General features: G+C 39.7%; 1 pseudogene; it reads right to left on the reverse strand.

The window, feature by feature from the left end:
- Nucleotides 1–2,858: 2,858 nt before the first annotated feature.
- Nucleotides 2,859–11,232, reverse strand: LOC106981931 (farnesyl pyrophosphate synthase-like; annotated as a pseudogene).
- Nucleotides 11,233–14,131: the final 2,899 nt, after the last annotated feature.

Here is a 14,131-nt window from a genome sequence, read left to right on the forward strand (position 1 = left end):
GGGTCACAAATTGCTTCTTTTTCCTATGTCAAGTAATTTTGGATTCTAACCTGGATGATGTGAATAGTATATCCTGGAAACTCTGTATTCTGTTATATATTTCTCCAAAGAGTTTTGATATTTTTGTTTTGATAGACCATGAAGTTGGAATTAAATCTCAAGCTCTATCTTTGGGACAACTCAAATTTCAGTTCAATTATTATATCTTTATTTATTTTTTAAATTTATTAACCTTTAAAATTTATATCCAAGTTAGCATATAGTGCAATAATGATTTCAGGAGCAGAATCCTGTGATTCATCCCCTACATATAACACCCAGTGCTCATCCCAACAAGTGTCTTCCTTAATGCCCCTTGCCCATTTAGCCCTTCCCCCCACCCACACCCCCTCCAGCAACCCTCAGCTTATTTTCTGTATTTAAGTCTCTTATGTTTTGTCCCCCTCCCTGTTTTTATATTATTTTTGCCTCCCTTCCCCTATGTTCATCTGTTTTGTATTTTAAATTACACATATGAGTGAAGTCATATGATATGTCATTCTCTGGCTAATTTCACTTCGCATAATACAATCTAGTTCTATCTACATTGTTGCAAATGGCAAGATTTCATTCTTTTTGATTGCCGAGTAATACTCCATTGTATTTATATATATATGACATCTTCTTCATCCATTCATCCATCGGTGGACATTTGGGCTCTTTCCATACTTTGGCTGTTGTTGATAGTGCTGCTATAAACATTGGGGTACATATGTCCCTTCAAAACTGCACACCTGTATCCCTTGGATAAATACCTAGTAGTGCAATTGCTGGGTCGTAGGGTAGTTCTATTTTTAGTTTTTTGAGGAACCTCCATCCTGTTTTCCAGAGTGGCTGCACCAGCTTGCATTCCCACTGGCAGTGCAAAAGGGTTCCTCTTTCTCCACAACCTTGCCAACATCTGTCATTGCCTGAGTTGTTAATTTTAGCCAGTCTGACTAGTGTGAAGTGGTATCTCATTGTAGTTTTAATTTGTATTTCCCTGATGATGAGTGATGTTGAGCATTTTTTCATGTGTCTGTTAACAATCTGGATGTCTTCTTTAGAAAAGTGTCTATTCATGTCTTTTGCCCATTTCTTCACTGGATTATTTGTTTTTTCAGTGTTGAATTTGATAAGTTCTCTATAGATTTTGGATACTAACCCTTTATCTGATATATCATTTGCAAATATCTTCTATTCCATCGGTTGCCTTTTAGTTTTGCTAATTGTTTCCTTTGCTGTTCAGAAGCTTTTTATCTTGATGAGGTCCCAATAGTTCATTTTTGCTTTTGTTTCCCTTGCCTCTGGAGACATGTTGAGTAAGAAGCTGCTGCAGCCAAGGTTAAAGAGGTTTTTGCTGGCTTTTTCCTCGAGGATTTTGATGGCTTCCTATCTTACATTGAGGTCTTTCATCCATTTTGAGTTTATTTTTGTGTATGGTGTAAGAAAGTGGTCCAGGTTCATTCTTCTGCACGTCTGCACTGCACTGCACTTCTGCACGTCTGGACTGCACTGTCCAGTTTTCCCAGCATCACTTGCTGAAGAGATTGTCTTTATTCCATTGGATATTCTTTCCTGCTTTGTCAAAGATTGGTTTCCATATGTTTGTGGGTCCATTTATGGGTTCTCTATTCTGTTCCATTGATCTATGTGTCTGTTTTTGTGCCAGTACCATACTGTCTTGATGTTTACAGTGTTGTAATACATCTTGAAATTTGGAATTGTGATGCCTTCAGCTTTGGTTTTCTTTTTCAAGATTGCTTTGGCTATTTTGGGGTCTTTTCTGGTTCCATTCTAATTTTAAGATTAGAAGTTAAAGATTAGTTAAAAGATTAACTAAGATTTAAGATTTAAGATTAGTTTAAGATTAGTTAAGATTGTTCTAGCTTTGTGAAGAATGTTGGTGTCATTTTGATAGAGATTGCACTGAATATGTAGATTGCTTTGGGTAGTATCAACATTTTAACAACATTATTCCATTCCATGAGCATGGAGTATTTTTCCATTTGTGTGTGTGTGTGTCTTCTTCAATTTCTTTTATAAGGTTTCTATAGTTTTCAGTGTATAGATTTTTCGCCTCTTTGGTTAGGTTTATTCCAAGGTATTTATGGTTATTATATCTTTATTTTTGTTCATTTATTTTTAATGGGTGCCATGGGTGTTTTTAATACATGAAAAAAATTGACATTTCATCTCAGTAGTAAGGGGGTAAATTATTCAATAATAGAGCCTACCAGACAATCATTTGAATGCAAATAAAAGTATACCCTTACGTCATACCAAATATTGTCAACTAGCAATGTAGCAATGATTCATGAATAATAATGTAAATTAAATTAACTCAACAGAATTTATGTTAAGCATTATAAAAAGGGAGGTATACTGCCATTATATCAGGTTCAAAAGTTAATTTCTTAAGTCAGTGATACAGCAATTTAAGAAAGTGTACCCATTTGTTTCTTGCTGATTTATAATGTTCAAACTATGTATGTCAAAATGTACAGAAAACAGATCTCTATATCAATACATCAAAATAAATGATCTACTTAAAGTCTACATCTGAATTACATAACTCCTACAAAAATTGAAATTTGTACCTTCCATTATTACTAACAGAGCACCCTAAATCAACTGTCTTAAAGATAAATTTAGTCCTTCACAAAAGAAATAGTCCAGAGGTGTCCTTTACAAAAAAACAATAGTCCAGAGGCAGAATGGCTACAAGACTGGTTGGTTCAGTGGCTCAGTAACAACATTCAGGTACCAGGTTCTTTTTTTTTTTTGAAGTTTAGATAGTTTACTGAGAGCCTCCCTCTCCCACCCTTACAATCTCTAGGTCACTTTTTCCTCTTATAGATCTTGTGTGCTAGCCCCAGGAAGACGGCTAGAGGTGGGGGCATGGCCTACTGCTCGATGAGGCTCATAAGGTGGCTTTAGCTGTCTTCACACTGTGTGAACACAACTGGCAGGTTCAGCTCCTCATATAGTGCCTTCACCCGGGGTACATCCTCGGCCATAATTCTCCTGAAGGACCCGGTGCTGTTCTGGAGAGGCCCGCTGCGGACACTAAACTATCAGCCAGCTGCATTTGTTGTCCTGGATGTCAGTGCCAATCTTACCTGTCACACTGGGTCCCCAAAGAGATCAAGATAATCATCCTGAATCTGAAAGAACTCCCCATCTCAGGATCTTATTGGCATTGGCATGTTCTTTCTCTTCGTCCGTGCACGCCACATACATGGCAGCAGTACAGGAAGATAGAGGGAGTAGAAAGCTGTCTTGTGCTTGACAATAGATTTGTACCTCTTTGCAGTGAATCTGCCAAGATCCCCATTGCCCTGGGGGGCTGTGATGAGGTCAGGGTCTGGCTGATCTCAGTCTGATAGGAACTCTGTAGGAAAAGCTAAAGGATAGCAGAATTTCATCTAGCACTTCTTCCAGATTGTCACGGTGCTGAGGATGGAATGGACCATCTAGAGACAGGAGAGGCAATTGCCTGGTTCAAGGAGGTCTTGGAGTATGGTGCGAATGGAGACCAGTGTCAGCAGAGTTTGACAGCACTGAGAGCATTTCAGGAGCTGGTGGAGCCAAGGAAGCAGGATGCTGATAGTCTCTGGTGGGCTGGTGTGTGGAACTGCTCTAAGCTTTCTTCCTGGTGTCATGACAGTTATCAGAAGCCAGGCATAATTTTGGATGCCATCAATGATGCTTTGCTTCTGGAAGCATGTATCTAGCATCTGCTGAAGCCCTAGTGGCAGGAGTAGCCTTCTTACCTGAACTTAAGTTGTAATTCATTTTTCAAAGACATAACGAGACATTACCTCCAGACAAGGAGGTGTCCAAAAAAGATTAAGATTCCATTTCACCCTGCATGGTTTCTTGAATCTTTGAGGAAATCTTTTCCAGAAATAATTTGTCAGATACATCTTTTGTTTATCTGTCTAGAATTGGGTCCTATGAGCAGTCTAAACCAATTGCTAGCAATGAGAAAAGGATTATCATTAATGACAGAAACTGATCTGTGTTTATTCCCTGTCCTGTGATGGAAAATTGACACTCAAACTGCCAGCAAACTGTAAGGAGGCAGTGACTAAGATAGTCACTGAATGTCTGCCACAAGCACATACTGTGTTCTTAATTCATTCAGTAATAAGAAGGAGTAGAACCTAATGTTTGAAAATGCTATTATATCACATAAAAATACAGATAATTCTTAAGTTACATGGTATTTGTGCTCTACACACTTTCCCTATGTAGGCATCCAAATAGAATAATAGATGAAAAAATTAAATAAAAGTGGGAATATTTTTAAAAATGTTTTATTTGTTTTTGAGATAGAGACAGAGTACGAGTGGGGGAGGGGCAGAGAGAGGGAGACACAGAATCGGAAACAGGCTCCAGGCTCTGAGCTGTCAGCACAGAGCCCAACACAGGGCTCAAACTCACGAACCACAAGATCATGACCTGAGCCGAAGTAGGACGCTTAACCGACTGAGCCACCCAGACACCCCTAAAAGTAGGAATATTTTGAGTACATTTTAAAGCTGTATAGACCACAGCAAGTATTACAGTTCTTTCTCCCTACTGGAGACTTCTGGCATTAACAATTTAGAATTATGCAGAGTTTTCTATCTCTTTTAAATATAGATTTGTAATTATTTTGCTGACTCAAATACAGTTGAAAATATTTAACACTGGTTTTTTCTTTTAATTTTTCTTTTTTTTTTTTTTTTGAGTTTATTTGAGAGAGAGAATAGGGGAAGGGCAGAGAGAGATGGAGAGAGAGAATCCCAAGCAGGCTCCACACTGTTAGCAAGGACCCCAATGTGGAGCTTGAACCCACGAAACATGAGATCATGACCTGAACTGAAATCAAGAGTGAGACACCTAACAGACTGTGCCACCCAGGTGTCCCTAATTTTTATTTTATTTTAATTCCCGTGTAGTTAACATACAGTGTGATATTCATTTTGGGTGTACAATGTAGTGATTCACCAATTCCATACATTAGTAGTGTTCATCATGATAAGTGTGCTCTTAATCCCCTTCACCTATTTCACCCATCCCCCTTCCCACCTCTGGTAGCCATCTGTTTGTTCTCTAGAGTTAAGAGTCTTTTTTTGGTTTGTCTCTTTTTTTTACCCTTTGTTCATTTGTTTTTTAAATTTCACATATGAGTGAAATCATATGGTATTTGTCTTTCTCTGTCTTGTTTCATTTAGCATTATACTGTCTAGATCCATCCATATTGTTGCAAATGACAAGATTTCATTCTTTTTACGGCCAAATAATATTCCATTGTATATATACACTACATCTTTTTTATCTATACATCTATTGATGGACACCTGGGCTGCTTCCATAATTTGGCTCTTGTAAATAATCCTGCAATAAACATAGTGCTATATATATATATATATATATATATATATATATATATATATCCTTTTGAATTAGTATTATTGTATTCTTTGGGTAAATACCCAGTAGTGCAGTTACTGGATTGTAGGGTGGTTCTGTTTTTAATTTTTTGAGGAACCTCCATACTATCTTCCACAGTGGCTGCAGCAATTTGCATTCCCACCAACCAGTGCAGGAGTATTCCTTTTTCTCCAAATCCTTAGCAACATTTGTTGTTTCTTGAGCTTTTGATTTTAGCCATTCTGACAGGTGTGAGGTGATATCTCACTGTGGTTTTGATTTGCATTTCCCTGATGATGAGTGATGTTTAGCGTCTATTCATGTGTCTGTTGGCCATCTGTATGTCTTCTTTGGAGAAATGTCTATTCATGTTTTCTGCCCTCTTTTAACTGGATTAATTGTGTGTGTGTGTGTGTGTGTGTGTGTGTGTGCTTTTTTTTTTCTTTTCATGTTGAGTTGTAATTTTTTGTCTTGTGATGAGAACTCTTAAGATCTATTTTCCTAGCAACTTTGGAATACATAATGCAATCTAGTCATAATGTTGCCCTGTTAACTATAGTCAACCCTCTGCATTGTATCCCTAGGACCTATTTATCTTATAACTGAAAGTTTGTATTTTCTAGAAACGTTCACCCATTTCACCCACCTCATTCACCCACTCATCTATTGATGGACACTTGGGTGGTTTCCATCTCTTGGCTATTGTAAATAATGTTGCATGAACATGGGAATGCTGATATCTTTTTGAGATAGTGATTTTGTTTACTTCACATAAATACCCAGAAGTAGAATTGCTGAATCATGTGGTAGTTCTATTTTTAACTTTTTGAGAAACCTCCATATTATTTTCCCTAGTGATTGTACTAATTTACATTCCTACCAACAATGCACAAGTGTTCTCTCTTTCACATCCTCACCAACACTTGTTGTTTTCTTGTCTTTTTGATACATGGACATTCTAACAGGTGTGAGGTAGTACTTTATTGTCATTTTGATTTGCATTTCCCTGATGATTTGTGATGTTGAGCACCTTTTCATGTATCTGTTGACTTTTTTTTTTAAGATTTTATTTTTAAGTAATTTCTGCACCCAATATGGGGCTCGAACCTACAACCTGACCTTCAGGCCACAGCTTTTAAGATGTGCAAATAGGCCTCTTTCACAGAAAGACCTGTTTTTCAGTCTGCTGCCCCTGCACTGGGTCCTGGGGAAATAGGTGCAGTGAGTCTGTGTGAATCCATTAAGAACAGTTTCTTAGTTTGCGATACCCTTGTGGGGCTTGTGTATGAAAGCCCCATTGTCTTTCAGAGCTGGATGTTTTGGGGGCTCTCTTAGTTGGAAATCTTAAAAGTTGGGGTAACAGATATGTGTTCAAATCTTTTCACTCCTCAAGGAGAAGCTGGGAGTTGTGGGTTCTCTCCTGCTTGTGTGTTGTTATGCCTGGGGTGGAGTTTTGTGAGATTGTGTCTTATCCTCTCCTACCTGTTCTGATATGGGTCCCCCACCCCGCCATTTCTCATTTACCTGATGTATAGGAGTAGTTCAGCTAGTTTCTGGATTTCCACCCTTCCCCCCCCCCCCCCCGAGGGAATTGTTCCATATGTAGGTGTGGTTCAGTGTGTCCATGGGAGGAAGTGAGCCTGAAGCCTCTATGTCATCATCTTGAACCACACTCTGTATTTCTTTTTAAAAATCTCTTTGTTACAGCAGCTTAAACTACACCTAGCTATGATAAAAATACCTGGGAGTGTCTGTCTTCAGGATCTCTAATAACTGCATGAAGGATAAAACCCAGTTACCCATTTAGTCAATCAATAACAGATAACTAATTTGCCTTAGTTTCTCACTTTTTTCTCCACTGTTTTTTAAAGTTGAGGTATAACCCACAGTCAATATAATACATAGGTCTTAAATGTTCATTTTGATGAATTTTGACAATTTTTATATACTCATGTAACTACCACTGAAAGGAAGATACAACAGATTATTTCCATCATTCTAGAAGGTTCTCTTGCATTCCATTTCAGTCAATTAGCTTCCCCCCATTCCCAGGCAACCACTTTCTCATTTCTATCATTATAGATTAGTTTTGCCAGTTCTAGAAATTGATATGTGGAATCATACAGTACGAACTTTTTGTCACTGCTTTTGATTAATTAACGTAATGGTTTTCATTGACGTTGTTACATGTATATCAATAGTTGTTTTTTACTTTGTATTTATTTATTTATTTTTATTAAAACAATTTTTTTTAATATTTATTTTTGAGAGACAGAGAAACAGGTCATGAGTGGGGAAGGGGCAGAGAGAGAGAGAGGGAGACAGAATCTGAAGCAGGCTCCAGGCTCTGAGCTGTCAGCACAGAGCCTGATGCAGGGCTTGAACCCACGAACTGCGAGATCATGACCTGAGCTGAAGTCAGATGCTTAACCAACTGAGCCACCCAGGTGCCCCTTAAGTTTATTTATTTTGAAAGAGAGGGAGAGGGAGAGAGAATGCATGCACATTCAAGCATGGGAGGGGCAGAGAGAGAGAGAAGAGAGAGAGAATCCCAAGCAGGCTCCACACTGTCCGCGCAGAACCCAATGCAGGGCTCAATCCCATAAACGGTGAGATCATGGCCTCAGCAGAAATCAAGTGTTAGATGCTCAGCTGACTGAGCTGCCCAGACGTCCCAATAGTTGTTTTTTACTGATGAATACTATTTCACTGTATTAATGTACTGCTAATGGTAATTTGTTAACCTGTTGATGGAGATTTGAGCTGTTTTGAGTTTTTTGACTATTGTGATTCAAGCTTCTATTAACATTCTTCTACAAGTCTTTTTATGGAGATATATTCATTTCTCCAGAGTAATTATCTAAAAGTGGAATTACTGGGGCGCCTGGGTGGCTCAGTCTTTAAACATCTGACTTCAGCTCAGGTCATGATCTCATGATTAGTGAGTTCTGGTCCCACATCGAGTGAGCTGGAGCCCTGTTTTGTGTGAGCCCTGCTTCTCCCTCTCCTCCTCTCTCCCTCTCCTCCTCTCTCCCTCTCCTCCTCTCTCCCTCTCCTCCTCTCTCCCTCTCCTCCTCTTCCTCTCCCCCTCTCCCAGGATTCTCTCTCTCTCTCTGTCCCTCACTCACTTGTACCCTTTCTCTCAAAAAGAAAAAAAGGGGAGTTGCTACACTGTAGAGTAAATATATGTATAATTTTGTAAAAACCTACCAGTTTTCTAGTGTGTTACACACTCACCGGCAAAGCATAAGAACCTCATTTGCTCCACAGACCCACCAACACTTGATTTTAGTCACTCTAGCGAGTGGGTAATGGGATCTTTTGTGGTTTGAATTTATATTTCTCTGATGATTTAAATATGTTCCTCACCTTTTCATGTGCTTCTTGACCAACAATATATCTTCCTTTGTGAAATGTCTACTTCTTTTGCCAAGCTTTAAAAACTTGGATTGTTTTTATTGCTGATTTGTATTCATGTGTCATGCATATTTGCATTTATGCATTATGGACAGAAGACTTTTTGTAAGCTACCTCCCACTGACTTATGATCAATTTGATCCGAAGAGCTGTGGTTCTACTTTTCTTAGCAGGCAACTCCTATATCTTCAAAATTAGCTGGGCCAGTGTGCAAACTTAAGTATCCAGAGTGATGATGAGCATGCACGTTTCCCACTGTGCCCTTCAAAGATGCTACTCTCTTATCTACCTGTGGAGGCACATTTTTATTTTTTTATTTTATTTTATTATTTTATCTACCTGTGGAAGCACATTTTTTTTATTTTATTTACTTTTTTTTTTTTTTTTTTTTTTTGAGAGAGAAAGAGCACACGAGCAGGGGAGAGGGCCAGAGGGAAAGTGAGAGAATCCCAAGCAGGCTCCACGCTCAGCACAGAGCCCAACGTGGGGCTTGATTCCGCCACCCTGGGATCATGGCCTGAGCTGAAATCAAGAGCCAGATGTTCAACCAGCTGAGTCACCCAGGCACCCTACAATTTGTTCTTAAACCCTGTTATATCATTTTCAAAATGTATTCAAAAACAAGTCTTCAGTAAGATTTGTAGAAAAGGTCAAGGAATCCATTTTTAAAAGAAGGAAAAATGGAGGAATAAGAGGAGTTGCATTCTCAACGCGACAATATATGACTGCTCAGGGTTTTAAACTCAGATTAAAATGATTATCCTTGGGGGCACCTGGGTGGCTCAGTCAGTTGAGCGTCTGACTCTTGGTTTCAGCTCAGGTCATGATCTCACGATTTCATGGGTTCAAGCCCTACGTTGGGCTCTGTGTTGGCCGTGCGGAGCCTGCTTGGGATTCCCTGTCTCCTCTCTCTCACCCTCCCACACTCACACTGTCCATGTCTCTCTCAAAATAAGTAAACTTAAAAAAATTATTCCTTGATTAGGGGGAAGTTTCTTTGGAGTTTTACATAATAACATCAAAACACATTCAGTGATACATTATTAAACTGAGTTTATTATTAACTTCATTATTAAACTTCTGGAGTAAACTTTGAAAATGTGTTTCTATCCTAAGCTGAAGTTCCTTTTCTACCTGTCTATTGGCACAGAATCCTAGTCCTGGATGGACATCAGACTGTCTTCTTGCCCTTTATTTATTTATTTATTTATTTATTTATTTATTTAATTTTATTTATTTATTTATTTAATTTTTTTTAACGTTTATTTATTTTTGAGACAGAGAGAGACAGAGCATGAACGGGGGAGGGTCAGAGAGAGGGAGACACAGAATCTGAAACAGGCTCCAGGCTCTGAGCTGTCAGCACAGAGCTTGACGCGGGGCTGGAACTCATGGACCGCGAAATCATGACCTGAGCTGAAGTCCGCCGCCCAACCAACTGAGCCACCCAGGCGCCCCTTCTTGCCCTTTAATAAATCCATGTGATACCACATGGATCTGTGTTCTTTTTTTTTTTTCTTTTAAGTGTCAGATAGGAAGATTGGTATTTTAAATTCTCATTCCAGTGCTCTGAACCCTCTTTGCTGGCTTGTTCCTTCTTACCAACTCAGCTCCTGTTATCACATAATATAGTCAAATCCTGTATTCTGTTCTAATTAGAGAAGGGACATTACTCTCTTTCATTCTTATACACATTTAAACATATTGCAAAATATTCCTTTAGGTTTTTTGTTTTTGTTTTTTTTTTTTGCTTGGATTTTTTTTTCTTGAAAATGAAAAAAATGCATGTTTTTAACTTTACTCACAGGTCTTTGCTTTAGTTCTTTACTCATTCCCACTTGATCCTTTGTAAGTCACCAGAAAGAAAAAGAAAGAAAGGATATAATTGGACTCCCTTTGGGAGTGGACGGGCAGGACGATGACACGTGTACAGGGTGAGGTGGAGCAAAGCACACGCAGAGACAGAGGCTTACCCCCCTGGACACACCAGGAGACGTAGAGGGACATGGAAGCAGAGCAAGGCAGAGATGAACAGATAGAGAAGTTATGTATGTTCCTAAATAGGCCTAAGTCTAAATCTGTTGCTTTAGGCACTTTGAGGAATAAGGGCGTAGGAAGCTCGTTTGAGAACTTGCTTTCCTTCTGATCCCTTCTCCTTCAAGAGGTCTGAAGTCACTAGTTTTTCTTTGTTGTCATGGAAGTAGTTCTTAAAGAATTAACAACTACAGAATTCTTTATGATGCCAGAAGATGACGCTAGGGTGATAATCCAGAAGGAGAAATCTGTGTCAGTTATCACCTTACTGCGTCTTCGCTCCATGTCTACTCTTGAATGTATGTTCTGCAGTAGTGGACAGATCGCTTCGATCTCCATTACGGTGACTGTGATGTTAGGCTTTCTCAGCCGAGGGCACTGGAGGAGCAGGAGGGAAGAAAAGGACTGTCCTGCTGATTTGGCTGGTGAATGAGTAGTGTGTGTATGGGACATCTGATGGAGTTCTGCCCCAACCATGGATTGTCTTGATGACCTTGCAGCCTTAACAGGCGATAGCCATCTCCCGGCCCTGTGGACGAGATGCCTGTTCCCTGAAGGATTCATGCTTTGCATCGGTGATTCTGCCAACACCTGCTCCACCATGCAGATCACCTGCGACTCAGATGGTTTCCACTGAGAGGCTGCCCCCCACCCCTGCCCCCCGCAGGTCCCCACTGCTTGTGAACATCCTTGCCATTGGCTGCTGACAGACTGTACCCAGCTTGTGCTCTGGAGGGTTGCTTCCTGCTTGCCCAGGGATTGCAGACCAGCTCTGGCCTGGGTAAACCAACACATTCTTCTGCTGAGGGTGCACTAAGTTCTCCAGTGAGGTCTGAACCCAAGCTTTGGGGAAGGGGACCCTTTCCCAGATTGTCTTTCCTTAGGTACTCTCCCTTAGCTCAGGGTATCAAATTTCCTTATATCCTATAGGCACTCATCAGAATTAAGTAATTCTTTATATTAAACTTACCCTGTTCAACCTGCTGTGTCAAGGGGTGGCAATACTGATGTTTTAGCAAGAAACAGAGTTGTTTTTCCACTGACAGAATATTAGAGAGGAATCTATAGAATGAAGTAGGAATAAATGAGCTGGTTTCTTCATTTGCAGCTTTTTTCTTACCTAATTCTGATTTTAGAGTTTGGAAATTTGACATTTTTGTGTCATAAGCTAGACTATCCAATCCATGCTGAGAGAAATTCTAACTCCTGTGTACCTGAGACTTGGGATGGGGCAACAGAAATCTAAGTAAGGTCCCCGCTGAAAAGGTCAGTCATGATTTCAGGTTAGTGCAGATCTCATGGCAGAACTTCAGATTACTGACATTGTGTGACAGGTTGATTCCTTTTGAGGAAAAATAGTGCAGTTGAGCCTCAAGATGTGCTTAGCTTGTTCAAATTTAAAGCAGATCTGGGAGAAAGTGAGCAGGGAAAAACACCCATATCATAACCTGGGGATTGCACAAAAATGGGACAATATTAACTCATAATGAGTTGTTATTACATAAATTCATGTTAGTCTTTCTGTGATATTAATAAAGACTGTACAATGATTGGTATCAGTGGCCCTCAAACAGTGAAGTATATCAGGATAACCCAGGGAACTTAGAGATGCAGATTCCTAGCCCCCTTGGTGGTGTCTCAACAATGGGCATTTTTTTTTTAAGTTTATGTATTTATTTTTGAGAGAGAAAGCACAAGTAGGGGAGGGACAGAGAGAGAAGGAAAGAGAATCCCAAGCAGGCTCCACACTGTCAGCCCGGAGCCTGATTTGGGGCTCAAACCCACAAACCGTGAGATCATGAACAGAGCCAAAGCTGGATGCTTAACCAGCTGAGCCACCCAGGCACCCCAATGATGGGCATTTTTAACAAGCACTCCCATGATTCTCATGCATGGTATTTTTGAGAAACCATGCATTAGCTGGTGTCTGAATGAGCTTCCAGAAGAAAGGTGAGGTTTTTATTTAGAAATAAGAATTTAAAAAAAACCCAAACCGTTCATGTGTTCCTTTCTGATTTTAAAACGGTCTTTATCATTTTATCCCATTCTTCATCACCGAGTTAAGGCAACAATGAATATCTTGTCCCCAATATACTATTTCTGTGTAGAACGGCACCTTCACGTTTGTCTGATCATTTTATACTTTGCCAGAGATGGAGAAGTTACTTAAGGCTGAAAGTTCTCCCTTTTTCTTGCCAGTAATAAGGTGCATAAGACTCGTGCTCTTCTAAAGAAACAAAAAATAATTTCAACCCAACAGAATAAAGCCAGTAACATGGAAAATTAAAGGCATTTGGAACAATCAAAGAATAAAAAGCCAATGTTTTCCCAGTATCCAGAAAAAAAACCAAAACACCCAATATCTTGGTAAAAGATGCTTGAATAAAATATGAACTTAAGGTAGTGCTCATATTAGGAACAACTGTGATCTTTTACACTCAGAAGTGATTTTAGATCAGATATTAACAGTGGAATAATAGGAAAACTGGGATGTCGCAGGCTGGGTTCTCTCTTGTATGCCTCAAAGGCCCTCACTTCAACAGATAGCTTCTGATTCTTAGGGGTTGACCCACGCTTGCTAATCTTCAAGTTTGGAAATCAGTTGTGCAAAACAGAACCTAAAATGTTCTCCTGGAGAGGAGGAAAAAGTTTTGGTTTCTACAGTGTCTCTTGGAAAAACTCAGACACTTTCACTATGGAACCTCCCTGCATTCTTTGGGGTTAAGCAGCCACCACAAGAAACAAAACAGCAGGAGAAAGCCCTGAGTCAGCCAGCATGTAGCAACATGCCCAGAACTTCTCAAGTGGCCCAGGAAGTTGGGAGACCTCCCAGTTGTCACAAGACCTCGTCCTTTCTTAGAACTTCACAGGTTTCTTGAGTATCAGCATTTGGATTATTGTGAGGCCACCTCACATCCACCACTTCTGACGGGACATGGCATTTCAGAAATGATCACGTCCACAGTACCGACTGAACAAACATCCTTGAAGTCTTGACCAACAACATGCTTATTATAACTGATTTGCTCATGATCTTGGCTGAGGATATTGCTGGGAGGAAAAAGGATGGCCTCCACTGTAGAGGACTGTTTTTAATAGTGGGTAGAGAATGGAAAATAGGAAAGGGATAGAGAACAGGCTTACTGTTGGGCCTAAAGGTATTTGAAAGTTAATAATGGTGAAGTTAGCCGTCTCTTCTCACCAAGCAAGGGTCAAGTTTTGCTACAGTAGGGATCAC

This window comes from Acinonyx jubatus, chromosome B1, assembly GCF_027475565.1.
Source record: "Acinonyx jubatus isolate Ajub_Pintada_27869175 chromosome B1, VMU_Ajub_asm_v1.0, whole genome shotgun sequence".
Lineage (NCBI taxonomy): Eukaryota > Metazoa > Chordata > Mammalia > Carnivora > Felidae > Acinonyx > Acinonyx jubatus.